This window comes from Vanellus vanellus (genome assembly GCF_965231255.1).
Source record: "Vanellus vanellus genome assembly, chromosome: 1".
In the NCBI taxonomy this organism is placed as follows: domain Eukaryota; kingdom Metazoa; phylum Chordata; class Aves; order Charadriiformes; family Charadriidae; genus Vanellus; species Vanellus vanellus.
In genome coordinates, this window is record NC_138905.1 from 102263003 (window position 1) to 102280017 (window position 17015).

Below are 17015 nucleotides of genomic sequence, written 5' to 3' on the forward strand. Positions count from 1 at the left end.
AGGATAAGATAGGAAAGGATGATATGGCCTGCAGCTGTGGGAAAACACTTCTGATGATCTAGCATGCATGCCGAGTAAGGATGGAGACTCCCCAGTACATGTCACTTTTAGAGGAAGTCACTGAAGAACAGGTTTAGCAGCATGCAAAGTACAGCAGGTGCTGTATGCCTGTTAAAGTTGAATGAATAATTTGCCACGAATAATATGTTTGACAAACTTAGCCTCTCTATTTTCATCATGCTCCTAGAATACTGTGAATGGAATTGCATTATTCAAACGTATCCAAATCTCTGCAGCATTTCCCTACATAAGGCTCAGCCGCCAATATTCAGAGGGTTGCTGAGCTGTGTTCAAAAAAAAAGATAATCTGGTATTTTTCCATTTCCTGACTGGATGAACAAACATAACCTACTTCTGAGAACAGCTGTGCACAGGTATTTAAAAATTGATTTCCGTGAGTACCTGGCAATGTGACACATTCAGCGAGAGAAAAAAAAAAAAAGGATATGATAAACATGAGTAGAGCTGCCTTGCACACCAGTAGCTTACTGACATCAAGTTTACTGTAAAAACTTAACTACACCAAAACCAACACACATTACCATATGCTGAAGGCAGATCTTTCTAGTGAAATTCCCATTTCCTGGCCATTCATGAAATCCAAAAATGAATAAATGTTTAAGCAAGCAAATTTAAATATTTGAGTCAACAGGTAAGGTTGCTTGCATTCATTTCATTGTATAATACTAATCCAGATCCCACTAGCATTCCTGGGATTAAGTATTAAATTGTATTATCTTTTTTGGTACAACACTTAGTTATTTAAACCTACCTTAAAAAAAAAAAAAAAAAAAGAAAGAAAGAAAAAAATATGCTCCCTCTCACTGTCCCCAGGATCCGTTTCTTGTATAGTACAGCAATCACTGAAAGCACAATTACTGAAATGAAGATGTTGGCAGCCATCCAGATGTCAGTAAGCATACAATGGGTATTACTCACAAGTTTCTCATGTGCTTTTCTGGGCTGTAATCTGTGAGTTCTAAAAACAGCAAGCTCCCAGCAGTGTTTGTTCCCTCCTTTTGATGCCAGATTCTTTTGTAAATCACTGTCATCTTAGATTAGCAGGAACATTATTTATTTTTTAATTCCCTGTTGGTATTTATTTTTCCTGTTCTCTAACGCATACCTTTGAGATAGCTGTCCTACCACAAGAGCCTAGAGTACAGCATATGCACGAAATGACTAACTAGAATCACTGCCACCTTGAATTTAGCTGAGTGAAAACAGGGCCTAAGTGCCAATTTTTGGCATTTCTTGATCTGCTTGTAATGTGGCAGCCTTTTAAAACCAAATCTGAGCAATCAGAATTTCAGAAAAACATTCTAGGCATTAGCAAGAACACTATAACTTTTTATGGTAATTTGATTGTGGGTATCAGTTTTGCACTCACCAAGCCAAGAACAGTGAGGCAAAATGCAGAGGCTTTTTTTGAAAAGCTGTCAGAGACCAGCCAAAGGTAAGTCAATCAGAGAAAGCAAAATGGAATAAGCACTCTGGTTTTAATTTTATGTGTCTGTTTACACAAAGGAAGCTCAGTCCAGTTCCTGAACAAAAGGCCACCTCTAGCAGAAGCAATTCTATTGCCTTGTAGCCTCTCTTGTATTAGAACATGCCTGGTCACCTACAGCCATTCTGAATTCTGAAGTCAATTTTTAACTGGAAGCTTCCAGTGCAGAAACAATAGCTGGTCCACAGTGAGCAAAATCCTCATACAACAAATGCTTAGGATACCATGTATCTAAATAACATCTATATGCATATGGGCCTTATTACTACACTAATTATTAGCCACCGCATTACTCTTTTTTGTGCCCTCTGATTGGTGGAAATATGATTAAGTCACATAAGCAAAGGCAGATTTTATCCACTTTTTACATGGACCTCAGGAAAAGCCATGCTGGCAAATCTAGGACATTTTTAGTGTGTTGAATATTCTCTTTCCAGTGGCACTGAGATTATCTATTACTTGAAGTGTTAAATCTGGAAAAAAGGAGGTCATGTGAGGAACAGGCTTTTCTGCATGCACAGTCTCATCTGCTAGGACTCTGCTAGATCACTCATTGGTTAATTGGGTCCACAAAGCCAGCAATACTGCAGCTTTGGAGGCTGCAGTAACACCGCTGTACTTTCGGTAACAGTATTTTTCCATTTATCTATACAAAAGCATATATTCAGAAATTGCTTCTTTAAAAAGCCATTGTTTTGCAATAATGTGATATATATTTTAAATATTAATTGCTACCTTGCCCTTGAATATCTATGGAATACAGTGAGAAAGTGACCATACTATTTACCTTTGACCTGTTCACTTCAATAGTAATGAGTGCTTCCTGGCAGACAGAAGTATGACACTGAAATGTGTCACTGTGATTGAGACACAGGAGTGTTGGCTGGAAGCCTGTCGTCACCCCTTAATGCCTTCATCAATTCTGGATAGTGATTTCAGTTGTGAACAACGTGTTATACAACATGGGTCCCTCCCCTGTGACACCCATTGTTTGCCACTTAAACATTATACAGAATCAAGTCAGAGGCACCAGAACCTCCCCCTCCCATATATACAAAAACCTATATGATACTCTTCAACTCTTTGAATACATAAATTGGAATATGATGAACTAAAATTCAGTTCCAAGTTCTGCAGCATAAACACAGATAATTTCTTAACTTTCCATACTATAGAGTGACTTTCAAGATATCACAAACCATAAGGAAAATAGTTTTTATAATACAGTGTACAAAAAAGACTGGCACTAGATACTACAGGCTTACAATATGTCATTTTTCATAAACTGAGCAGTAAAGTGTCTTAAGTTATGGTGACTCTTTTTTGTCTAGTATTTTTACACTGTTTTAGTCTAGTGTTTTGCATGTTTTCACTAAATAGGACGGAGACAAATAAAATATATATGAGATTTTGCTACAGCCATAAGGGCTTCATATTAAAGACAGCTCAGTAAGAACTCCAAGAGCTCTGGCAGGACATGCTCTTCCAGTAATGTCACTTCATCTGCTCTGGACTGTAAATCTATTCCCTCATCCTTTGTAGTTTTATCAATTACACTGGTCAATGGCATTCAACTGTTGATAGGAAAGTGGAAAAAGGCCATATCAAGCACTCAGATGACATCTCAGAGAACACTTGTTAGCCCGGCTTCAGGGTCTCAGTCCAGGCGGGGGCCTAGCATGGCCCCTCTGCAAAACTCACCTCCTTGCTGTGCTCATTTCTGAGCTACAAATTGATTACTGACAATTAACTCCGATGCATAATGCCTGTAAACTATTGCCTGCACAAAAAAGGTTACTGCCACACACCCTAAAGTGTTAAGAAGTGATCAGAAGCTGCAGCCACCCCTCAGCAGACACCCAGGCCGGGGCCTTGCCTCACACCCACCCGCTTCCCAGCTCTGCGTGTCTGCCAAACCCACACGGCCGTCTACCTTCAGATGGACACCCCGTGTAAACGCCCAAAAATCAGAATTCAGCCACTTGAAGGATTGAGGAACGGCTGTGGACATGTGTGAGGGGCTGCCACAGGCATGGAGCTTGCAAAGGACACCCACTGGCAGCTGACAAACCCTACACAGGGCTCCCTGAGGCAAGCTCCTGCTGCCTCGGCATGGCGGCTCCCGACGCCCACCTCCTCTCCTCCACTGCCCCCCCATCCTTCTGGAAGCCTCTCCTGTGCACCTCAGCTTGTCAGCCAGGCCGAGGCGGGCCGTGCCATGCAACGGAGGCGAGTAAAGCGGGCACTGCCTGGTGTAAATGTTACCCATGAGCACGGCAGGGGAGACTGGGGGACGTGGTTTTGGCTGACAGTGTGTGCCCCTCAGGGCTGTCAGGAGGGGCCGGGTGAGCCTGGCACTGCCTATGCTTTCAAGTCTGTGAGGGTGTCCCACGTCCTCCTGTGTGGGCAAAAAAGTGTCAGCTTTTGTCATGTCCATTGCAGGGAAGTCACTGGTGGGTCTGGGCATGCGGCCTGTCAGCCCCCCCTCCATAACACATTCCCCTGCTCAGCTCTCCTCCACCACTGCCCCAGTGCCACACTCACTGCCCTGCCTCTGCCAGGCCTGCCAGACCGGCCTTGCATGCAGGGTGCCATGCTCAGGAGTGTTCCCCGAGCCCCCAGGACACGCAGCCCTGGGTCCTGCCAAGGGAGGGATGCATGGACCTGCCTGGGCACACTGCAGGAGGGCAGGGGTCTCCGCATGGTGTACAGCCCCCTGTAGCACTCGTGGGTGGTGCAGCGTACCGAAAACATAAGTCATTTATGCTGAGAAAATTGAGCTGAGCAGCAGGCTTGTTCTTGGACATGTCTCCATTATTGAAAAAAAAGTCATCTCTTGCATCGTTAACATGCATGCTACGATCTTGAGCTGGGGAAATACGGCACACTTTACTGTAATATTTTAATGGTTTTGGATCTCAGTCCAAGGAAACAAGCTGGCAATGCTGTAACACGGCGCAGCCTTCCACAGACTGATGTGTGCTGTTGCTAGTAAAATCCCAGCAGGTATAATGATAAAACAGTTGCAACCAAAACCCTAGTGTGGATTGGCAATGGTTCACTAAGACATAATTCCCAACTAAATTTGTTGTATGTAATCATATGTCTGACAATTGCTTACTGTGTTTCAAATACTGATTGTGTGTGAGTCCGAACTCCTTCCTTCGGAGAAGGTTAACAGCCACTGAGCCTTGAAGTTCCTACATGGCTGTGCAAACATCACCTTTTTCATCCTTAAGTTGCTAATCAGACTGTATAAGGTTATCCAATTTTACACTCAACTGCTACAGCAGATTTAAAAAAAAAATAAAAATATAAATCCGTTATTATCCCCAGAACTCAGGAAAAACTTTGAGGGCTGGTACAAATCTCTATATTTTCTGACACTTGTGGTGTCTTTTAAATACTGACTCACTGGAGTGGGATACTTCAAATACCTGATGGTACCCAGCTTTACAATGCATTATCATTATTTTGAGATCTGGCAAGACAAAAAAAAAACCTCAAAACAATGAAGGCTATATCACTTCAGACTGCAAGTTACAACAGCAAGTTCAAAACCCATCAAAAACACCACCAAGCTTGTTCTTTTCGACCTTTGTATTTTTAAAAATAAAGCAGAAGCAATCAATGGAATAAGAACTGTTGAATTGTTTTTCATGCGAAAAGAATTCAAGAGAACAATGCATTTTTCTGTCATCCACAGAAGAAACAGTAAACCCACAGGCTTACTCTATTGCAAAATTCAGTGACAAATCAGAAATGACTGTGTTTTGATTTAGAAATGCAGCTGTGGTGTTTAATGGGAATAGAGCTTCAGATGACACTAATTCCAGTACACAGGGGAAAATGGGAATCACGCATCAGACTTCTCCCCAGTGATAGGAAGCAGCAGTGCACAGCAGCAAGTGGCTTCTACCTGGAGAGGCTGGATTGAAGAAGAGCGGAAGTGCCCATATTACAGCTCTGGAGCCTTTCTGAAATGAACGTCTTGTGTTTTCTGTGCTTTCATTTTTTTCAGAGCAGAACAATGAAATAAAAGTACTTTTTGAGAAAAATGGTTGTTTGTCAGTAGAATAGAGAAGTTCTCAGTCAAAGGAGTTTTGAGTGAAAGAAATTCAGTCAGCTCTGCTTCAATATCCTTATATTCACACATGCCTCTAAGTTATTATTTTCTTTTAGAGGAGAAGACCATAAAGATTTGTTATCCTCTTAAACAAAGTGGAAAGACTGGCCTAAGCATCTCACTAGCAAAGATACAAAAGCAGAAACTTTGGCTCCTGAGATCCAAACAAAAACTGACTAATATCTATTCAGTGCAAAAATTACTCATTTGAGGTGCTGCATGCTTTACCATCCTTCAGTCAAGATCGAATGATGTTCCACTACCACATGCACAATGAACTTCTTGCAGCTGTGAACTGGTGATTGATCCTTTCTCCAAAGCTGTCCTTGCTACATTGGAATCATGAATGAAAGTAAAATAACTGATATCTCCAGCTAAAAATCAAGACATTGTAACTGTATAATACACTGTAAAGCTGAGGAGGGGGATAGCAGTGTAGCAGAGAATAGAAATTTTGCATGAAATTGCAGGTGGTTTCTGCTCATTCATTAAGAGAATTACATCTAGAAGGGACGTAGTAATTTCTGACTTGCCTTCAGCATGTTAATGCCTTCACTATGTGAACTGATCCATTTGTGGTCTTTTGGACCACAGTCATGACTTTTTTGTGTAGCAGTCATGGACCTGTGCACCTGTGTTCACTATTCACACAGATGACTTTCAAGATAACATGTTTTTTAGCCCACAGAACCCAGTTGTGATAAATGAAAGAGCTGCACCCATTTTTTTCCTTCTTGGTCTTCTCTTTTAAGACTTAGTCAATGTTCCCAGAGTTCCAGAGATGCATTGAATTATGGAATGAAAGTAGTATGTAACTAACAGCCATATTGTCTCCCAGAGATTGGATTAGCATGCAAAATAGACTTCGCAAGATTAAGACACACTGCTTGAAAGGGTATTCTCTCTGTGTCAGTCCTGTAAGGAAAGACTGTGATCCAGTTTTCTGGGTTACATACAGAGATAGCTTCTTTCCTTTGACCTCAGTAGGCTTCAAAAAGACCACATATAGAATGACATTGGCCATTCACAGGGATGTGGGTTTAGATACAAGTTTTCTCAAAAGATGAGCTGTCTTTTTGAAGGAGGGAGTGGTGGTGTTACTGAAGATAAGATGTAAGACAAATGGTTTGGTTTACAATTTTTTTAGAAAATGATCTTTGCAAGACCAGAAACCATGCTGTACTGGCAATAAGACTAGAAATGTTCAAACAGCACTTAGTGTAGTCTGGTGGCAAATTCAGTGTCATAAATAGTAGCCATAGTTTATAGACCCATATTTTTTCATTTTTCCCAGCTCATCTGGGTAGCCATCTGTGGGTCTAGAGGTCTCAGTAGTGTAACAGTAGGTACACCAAACCAGAGTCATTTGCCATACGCAAAATTTTCAATTGTCATGTCTATAGCTCATAAAAATGACACATGCTACTGCTGTCATTGTATCATTCCTTGTTTATTAAGGTTTGCTGTCACTGTCAAGTAAGAAGTGGGTTTTTTTTATTTCACTCTACTGACACTTGAATGATTAGCCCCCAGACAGTTTCTGTGGACATACCTTCTGGCATATTGGAAATGTTTTACTATGAGAGATTAAATGCGTGTCTACATTCACTAACCAGTTAAATCTAGATTGAGAAACAAAATCCAACACTAGAAATTGGAAGAATACTGAGCAAATAATTTTTCATAAATACAGGGGATAAATTTACATACATTATTTAATGCAAGGATAATAATCAAGGAAATGATTGCAGGAGATCTATACCAATTACAGCTAGTTTTGTTCTATACTGAAAGCCATGACACAGAGCTCAAATTTTTTATTCTGACAAGATTAGTCTTCTCTGGAAAAATATCTAACTGTGCATATGGTCAATAAGAGTAGAGATAAATCTTTAGTACTTCCATTGGATATTCAGCCTCAGGATCTCCTAGTGTTTTGAAAGCTTTAATTAATTCTTGGACTACTTCGGCAAGATAGAAAATAAAATACTATTTCCAGATTGCTGCCTCATCTGTAATTACAGTCTCTCCTCCTAGGCTGCATACCAAAACTGTTCCCAAGTCAGGAGCTGAATCCAGACTTTCTAGCTGAGAGTTCCCCTCTAATGAGTAGTTAAGATCTCACAGAAGAGTGACACAAAGTTAAAAGTCCTGCAGATGTCTGGTTGCACTTTATCGAAAAAGAGCACAGAACCTACAAAAAGTGGGACATGAATAAACTCTGTCAAGGCCACTGGCTTCTGCATTTGTAAATTCTACTCCAGACTCCCTTTATCTAAGATTTTAAAGTGATTTAAAACTCTGAACTTTGCTTTTGAATTCCTCTGTATAATACACAAACTTATCTATTTTGTGGGATGGTGATAAAGAAGATTGCATTGTTTTCATTGTCAGCTACCAAGAACTTTCCTAGCTGTGACATCGGGCTATAAAGTTGTGGTTGTTATCCTTTTTTAAATGCTTTCAGAGCTCAAATAAAAAAAGAGTAAACCCTATTAGTATAACAATTATTGTTTCAGTTTCTTTCACCTACTACTCCCTTTCAAATCATCATAGGCTCAAACTTGAGAGAGAATTTTCCTTTTAGATTTATTTTGCTTATTAGCATTCTGAAATTATATTCATTATATTTTGAGGCTGAATTTTGACAGTAGATATACCTGCTAAAATTATGAGCTTTGTTTTAATGAAGAATTGACTCCAGCAGCAATGTGTATGAATTATTCCCAATTCCTTACTCAACTAATCATAAGATGCTTTGACAGAACTGTGTTTCACAGGACTGAGATGTGGTCTTAGTACACTAGGACCTATAAAGCAAAGCAGTCATAGTGGGGGCTTATAAATTTCAGACAAAAGTGGCAAAATTTATTCCTTTTCGTACTTCGTATATATTCCTGCACTGATACCAGCCAACATATAAAACAGTGAAACATGCAAATTGAAAATTTTAGTAGACTTGTATGATTTCATAATTTTTCCTTGCCCTTATTTGCACTAGTGTTTTTTTAAGTAGATCTCGTTTTACACAGTTGTTCTCCCTTAACTGCTTACTGACACAATGGCATAAAATCTGTTATAAGTACTTACGAACTTGATCTAGATCTGATGGTACCTGGCAATAAGCCCTGGAGTGCAGCAGTTTTCTGGGTGATAATTAACAACATTTTATCACATAAATTTCAGTCAAATTAGCTATTTTTGGCCTGTGGAATTTTTTACAGAAGCTTCCAGTATTACATCTGATCTGACTCTGTAAATACCAGTGTGGGCGACTGATGGAAGGCAAGACTCAATCTGACTACATATTGGCCCACAATGAACTAACCTTCTCAGCAGAAATTATGAGATTTTACTGCTTGGTGGGATCCCTCTCTGCCTTTTCAATGGAAGCTACTGCCAGGGCCTGTTTCATGCGAGTGCTGAGCAGCATTATAAACATTTCAGAATGAATAAATCAACCTGCTATGTTTGCTGCTGTCCTGTATATTGAAAGTGTGCGCTTGCAGGAGCTATACTGTCCCTCCCCTCTCCATTCCCTGCAAACTCATTTTCTAGAATAATGCCTACAAAATGTAACCAATTAATAACTATTATATTCAATTGCTTTCCTCTTGCTTCTGTTTCACCTTTCACAAATGTAGATGATGACAGTAAAATGTAGAGAAAGTAGACATGCTTCTAGTGGAGCAGGGAAAGGCTAAATATTCGCTTCACGTTAACTTTGTGTCTACCTTACGAGTTAAAAGCTTTTGTATTGTTTGAAAAAGTGTAGGGAAAAAAGTGTTTAGCTTCCATTTCTATCATCTTCTGCTACCATACCATACAGAAGTTCTGTGCCCTTTCACAGATCTGATGGTCTTCATTAAGACAGTAACTTAAGTAATTTAGTGAAATTGATACTGTCAGTCCTCTATCACCTTACCTAAAAAGAAAACTGGTTGTAAGAAGAGCTGCTGCAGCTGAGCTGCAAAAACTTGAAGTTCTCTGCTCTTTCTGAAGGAGTAAGGAGACCCAGTGTTTGTATGCCGCTCTCCCAAGAGCTGTTTTGCAATTATAATAGCCAACCTAATGACCAAGCAAGGTCCTTTCCTAAGAAGGGGTTAGTGTCAAAGTACAAATATTTTTAGTCTGCAGTTAAATCCATACCATGTTACAAAAGTAAGGATTTAAATCTAAAAGTCCCTAGAATTCAGACAGTTCTACATGCCCAGGTGAGAGAACCTGGCAGCACTCCTTATCTTTTGCATACTCCATGGTTGTTTTCTCTTTGGGTAGACACTGCTTGCAGAGGTTTTGAAAAGTATTTGGAACCTTATTCCAATGTGTAGGCAACTGAAGTTGATAGTTTATACAAAATACATTAAATAGAGATGTATGTTTTCAAATATGCAATGTGATTCTTGCTTAATCCTCTTTTTTTAAACCATTATTTCATTCAGGAAAGTTGTTGTCATTTTCCTGATTCTAGCAGAGACCACAGTGTACGTGAGACATTGTCTCCTTTCTGAGAAGGCAATTCTACCCTTAGTTTGTCAGTGCTTGATTATTAATTTTTAAATATCATTTAAGTGGAAGGTTCCCTGGGGTGTCAGCAAGGTTTCCTCATCTTAGTGACATCTGCTGTCACTCTTGCTTCGACTTGTGTAATCTACAGTGTATTTTCACCTATTTCTTCCCGCTAATGTAGTCTTTAACTATGCTGCTTTAGGCAGAACACTTTAAAATGTGGAGGATGTGCCAGTGGGTTGGCATAATCAGGTGTTTGCACAGTGTTGTATTTATGTTAATCTGAAGTTTGACAAATATTCTATTTACATTCAGTAGTGCCTTTGTGTAATAAAACGTGCCTGTACATATGTGCATATTTTTGGCTAAATGGAGTACAGAATAAAGATATGATTTATGAATGGTGCCAGATTTTTTTAATGTAATGTGCGATATTCTATAGCTAACAAGTATAAACAGTTCCATTACAATGCATTAACCACTGAATAATCTATCGGTGGGAGAGGTGGGTACATATATGTGTATTGTATTATAGGCATACCCCCTTGTCTCATCTATTTCAAACTCAAAATCCCCAAATTGCTAATATGCAGGCACACAGCAATTGTTGTACCAAGTCAAAGCAATCAAATGACTTAATGTAGGTAGGTTCAGATGCTGGAGAGGCAGGTATTAACTTTTCATAAAGGACAATTTGTCCGGTAACATAATGTTGAGGATTGGGAAAGAGCAGACTGTAATTACTTTGTAGTCTGAAATAACTCCCTTGTAAACTAAATAGCAAAAGTCCTTCTGTGCCTGTGATAATTTTCCTTCTTCATCCTTGAACCTGTATCTATTTCTATTGCAGTTTCTTTAAGACGGATAAAGGCGAACATAACATTTATGATGAGACTACCATTAATATGATACAGCTTTATGGTAGTATTATCATTATTTTTGAATCCTTTCTTCAGTGTTTACCAGGCAGATGAAAATGCCTTGGAATGCTGCACTTTGCAAGCTGGACCCCTGCAAGAATCCGGATTTAAAAGTAAAAATTTAAAACTGCTGTTCAACCTTTTTTTTTTTTTCCCTTTGTTTTAAATCACAGTCATGTCTGCCCTTTGGCTCACCCTGCAGTCCCACAGGCTCTGCGATGGGAGAAGGAACATGAGTGACTGGCTGGAAGATGTGGGAGAAGGAACAGTAAGTGGAAGGAATGTAAAGGGAAGGTAGTTCTTAAGCTGAAGAAACTCTGAAAACCCCTGCAAAAAAACCTTAATTTCTAATTAAAGTTTTCATGAAACTAAATTATTCATCTGTCTAATCATGCTGCTCTGATGATGTCAGAATGTTTCTGATTTTTTAATCGAAATCAGTTGGAGAAAGAGACACATGACTGTGGATGTGGTGTGGGACAGAAAGTGAACGTGTCTTGGAGGACACAGGTGTGGCCAGCATTACTGCTCTTTGGGAAGTCTCCATTCCTTAAGGCTCTTGTGGACAAAAAGAGCAGCCTCAGGGAAATTATGCTGCCTAGTGAATTATCAGTTATATGGTGAATGCTAATAGCTTCTGCTTGTTATTGAAGGCAATATCAGCATAATGACAATTGTTACTGGATGTTTTTTTCTCCTTCATATTCATCTTGAGTAAGGCAACGCTCACCTCTCCATTACTTGTTTACAAATTAATAAATGGGAAGGAATGGTCTAGTATATGTGCTTGTGAACAATAAGCGAGAGGAAAAGTTGCTTGGATTTCACTATGCATCCATACTTAGGTCTACAAAACAGTAAAATTAACCTCCTTAAATTAACATGTCAGCTTATTGCTGGGCATTTCTGGGTAGCAAAAAGGGATGGGTTCAGTTTCCATTGATCCCAGCTTAAAAAGTATGAAAAAATAAAAGTGATGCTGATTGAATCACCCAACAGAAAATTAAAGAAACTAAACTAGACTACAAAGGGCTCAGTGAGTGATACTTCCCTACTCACCAGCAGTGATTTTAAACAAACAGAACTTTGCAGAACACAGAAAGGGGAAAGCAGTGGAGAAGGTTTGAAAAAAGAGTAAAGAACTCATTTGGAAAATCTGGATAGGCAATGGGAACTGTCTTTCCCTGGGCCAGAGTACCTTAGCTATAATCCCAAGTCAGCCTTCCTCCATTTGAGAGATGCTCAGAGTTTGTTAGCTGCCACCTTCTTCCAACAGCTATCATGTAATCACAATTTGAAGTCTATGCTCAGGAACCCCAGATTTTAGGCAGCCCCAATTTATCATTCCTGAGGGATGTAGAGTTTATTATCCCTGCTGTACCTAGACCACAACTCAAATGCCTCCACAAGGCTGGTGCAGCTGATGACCCCAGCCAAAAGATCTTTGACCCCAGCCATTTGCCAAATGCTGTCAGCACTCCTACTTTTCATTGGTCACCTCTTCCAGCAGCTCCAGCAGCATTTTGTGTCTGTACATTATAGATTTCCTTTGCTGAATATTTTCACTGAGACTTTACCCAGAGAAGACAGGCTTTTTCTCCCCTCACTGGTGTCACAAAGCACTGTGTCCTCTCACTGATGTTCAGGGTGTTGCTTTCTGCATACACAATGAAAATAATTCTCCATCCAATGCATTTTTTGACATGAATGCAAGTGTTAAAGACACCTCAGCTTTAAAAATACATTTGTGTAGTGGATTTTCTTGGCTTTTTTTTTAAATTAAACTCCCGGATTCTTGCATAACATATAGGCAAAGGAGTCCTGGCCTCTCCGATCATATCTTTTAGCTCTTCAACAAGGTAATTAGGAGAGGAAAGGAAGGAAAGATGAAAAGAGGTTTGAATGTGCAATGAGAAGGAACTATAGCAACCAATGTAACTTTAGGCGTAGGAAAGGAAGGTTGTAGTAAATAGCCAGGCATTGTCACAGGGGAGAGAAGTTCCATTCTAAAAAAGCCAAAAGTTCCTTTCTGTGGGAGAGGATGCACACTAAAAATTGCTACTACTGCTCAACTTCAATTCCTACCTGATTTTTCTCTGTCATCTTTGGTAAAGACATTAGGAAACAGCCATTGCTCCCAGTATCCCAAACCAGAGCCTCTTCTACAGATCTGCTCTGATACTGGTATTGCTTTTGTACCTCCCAAACTGGCAGTCATGCATCTGGTTCCTTCCAGTTCTGATCCAGACACAGCACACTCCTTAAATTAGACTTCCATTTATCTTAGTTATCTTGATTTATGCAGCGTTCTGTGGAACATTCATCATACAGCTAATCTTGAGTAACCTTGAGTAGTATTTTAATCTTGCTGCCCCTAATTTTACCCTTTCTTTTCTCAGCCTTAGTTTTGAAGACTTCCCTTTCTGCCCTTGAAAAAAAATACCTGTAAAAGCTTAGCAGGTATCATCTCATACTTTCCTCTTAAATTTTTCTTCCACAATCTTTCCTTCTCCTCGGCAGCTGTATTGCCCCACCATGGTTAAAACTGTTGGAAGGTTTGAGGTATTTAAAGGGGCAGCTCTCTGGTGTGATTGTGAGTGCCCACAAAACCTTTGGGCTAAATTCACAGCACAAAGTGGTAAACTATTGGTTCTTGCCAGCTCTCAAGATACGTTTTATTGAATTTGGGGTTACAAAGGTACTTTTATTATGACTTTTATTTTGCTTTTCCAGAAACAAAATGATAAAAACTTTGGCAAATTGTTTGACAACCACTTCTTGTATGCCTCTGAACCAAATTGCTAACCAAGGCACCAAACAGTACCTCCCAGCCATTTTATTTCAGATTCTTTTCTTCAGGGACTAGGTCTTATTTATTTAAAGTTTAAAACATTTTAAACCTCAGTCATGTCCTCTGTTATCATTCTCCCACACTCCCACGACCTGTAAGCTTCTGAGGGCACATCTCTAGCCAGGCTTCTTCCTAGCTAGATTCCCTCTAGGCTGCATTCTGCAGACTGTCCTTCCCTTCAGAGAAAAATATAATAAACTAAGATCTTTCCAAATCCAGGCTCTGGCAACAGCTCTGCAGTAATCCCTGACAGCAGAACTAGAAGCTTTTTCTCATGATGATGCTCTCTTTTGGTCTGGGGCCACATAAGCTTGAAATCAAGCCTGCCTCCCTCAGAAACGGGTTATTCCACTCAACCTCAATGATTTACATTGATTTACTAGAAGACTACTCTCAAACCTATCAATAGTTTTGCACTCCTTCCCGTATTTCCTTTCTCCTTCCTGTACATGATTATTTTTATTTGGGAAAAAAAAAAAAAACAACAACAAAAACCTGCAACAATAAAAGGAATCATTTAGTTAGCAAGCTTATGCAAACTGAAGCATGAAAAATTCAGAGGCCATGCTAAAAATTTATTCTCTAGCTCAACATAATGTGTGAGGATCTGAAAGGTCTCCAAACAGCAAGTGATTTCACAAACCGTACTCTATGCACAGTAGTGCAGAGTGTACTAAGGACAGAACTGCAGCCTTAATGAGTTGCGTGCCTTGATTTCAGCATAATTTAGTGCTTTAATCTGAAAAATAGCAACAGACAGCCAAATTTTGTAGTTCTTACCAACTCTATGAAGCCATTTGATAAAAGTTTAGAACAGGACTCGCTCGGTGCCTTTGCTTTCTCTTGAGCTCAGTTCTGCACATGTAATGAATCCAACGTGAACACAGCAAAGGTGCAGCTTCGTTGCCTCCATCTTGATGAGTTTCTGCCCTGTGTTTCTGGTAAAAACAAAGAGGTAGGAAAGCTTTTATTGTGAGATTTCCCACAGGAATATTTTATGTAGGCTGGGATGTTTGCCAGCAGTACGGTATATGGCAAATACCACTCCTTGGTTAAAGGCCTGAGTATGTTACTGACGACTGAATGTTTCTAACATGTAATGTATGCTTAGGGATGTATGTGAAGCAAAAAGCATGGTCTTGTTCCAGTTTCCTGGGAACTGTACATTTGATTTCTAAGTAACCACCACTGCAGGTGGCACATTCATGGGTAGCTCTAGCAAAGAAGAAACGTGACAGTGACGGCCGCACTTGCCAGCCATGGCAGGTGTCTTTCTGACCATGAATGAAATAAATTGGTGGGATTGCCCAGAGAAGTCTGTCTGGGCAGCACTCGTTTCTGGACTGCAATCTGCAAAGCTGGAAACATAACAGGCACTGAATTCACGTTTACATCTCTACAATACTTCTGAACATTGCAGAAGGTCTGCTCGTGAGAAGCAGGAAACAATGTTCCTGGAAGCATTCTGATGGTCATAAAAAACAGCACTCGCCCAAAGTCTTCTTGCTCTAGTGGCAACCCACTGCACTCGCTTGCCTTCTACCTGATAGCTTGGGAGTGTAGCTATCCTTTGCTTCAAAATGCATTAGGTAGACTCAGATGCCCATTTTAACTGACAAATATAATCAAACTGGAGAAAGTAGATTGCAAGAATTTCCAAGTGCTTGTTTCAGGACACTTGAGTTTATTCACTTTTTTCCTTATTTTCCAAAAGCCCTTTTTAAAAAAAACCAAAACCAAAACCAGGTACTGCAGATTCTTTTTTTCCTACTGGGAAGCTCCTACACAACTACTACTTGGGTTTGTTCTGGGATAAAGCAAGTAAGCAAAAACTACTTCTTGGACCAAATGTGAGTATATTTTTATAGGATAATTTCTATTTGAGAAAGGTTATGTATTTAAGAAACATACAGGATTTGTCAAATAGTGGTTTGACTGACGATGATGAGTCATCTTTTTGGAAAAGATCCTCCTTTCATATCAGGTAGTTCAGAAAGAGTATCCAATATTAAGAGAACTTAAACGCCTGTTTAGCAAACACCTTGAGTAGAAAACATTACCTCCCTCATAAATTGGATCAGTGTTAATATGAAAAAGTAGGTTTATGTTATTTGCAGAAGAGATGAAAGATATTTGAACTTTTCATCGATAATTAAAGTTGTACTAAATATGGCAGTACTTTCCCATCTCACTGTGTGGTAGATAGTTGGATTAACCCACCTTATTTTCAGTGCCTTTTCATCCAACAACGTTTCTGCTCTTTGTCTCCAATAAAGGGCAGCCTGACCAGAAAGAAAAGCTACACTACTGTCACGTAACTACAATGAATAGTTTAATGACTTTCATATCTTCTGAGTGTGCAAGAGGGTTGGAATAGCAGCTCAAAGTGAGTAGTACCATGCCCCGCTCAACCAAATAGACTGGGCAAAAGTAAAAATCTGCTATGTAGCTAAGAAAGAAAATGCTGTCATCTCCAGTGATCTCTGAATTATTGGTGAATTACTCAGTTCATTTCATGATGCCAATAGCATGGTGTATCGCTAAAAAGCTGTTGAAGGTAAATAAATGTATGCATTTAGTGAAAACCTAAAAAATATGTATTTAGATTTCCATTTGGACCTAATGTTCAGTCTAAATGACTTTTACATAAAAAGTGAAATCATACAAGTAAAAATATAAATGTATGATATGAAAAAGTAGTAACTTCTATGTTCTTAAGGAGATTTTTTATTGAGACGCTGAGGAATGCTCATATACAGTGATTTGGGGAAAGTGAGATTCTCTCACAACAGTTTGTGTCAGCTGTTGACAGTGTAGTGAAAGGATGTGTTGTATGGGTGTCATGTGGGAGATGGCCTTACTGACATGGTTACTGATTCAGCTCCATTGATTTTGGCAGGAAGCTTCTGGACATAGAGCTTGATATTGAAGAATGCTGAACTACTCTCTTATTACCCCAGAGGATGGGGTCTCAAGAGCTTCACTGGAGACTATTTCTTATTGATTTTAAGTCTGTTTGTTGTAACATGTATCACATTAATC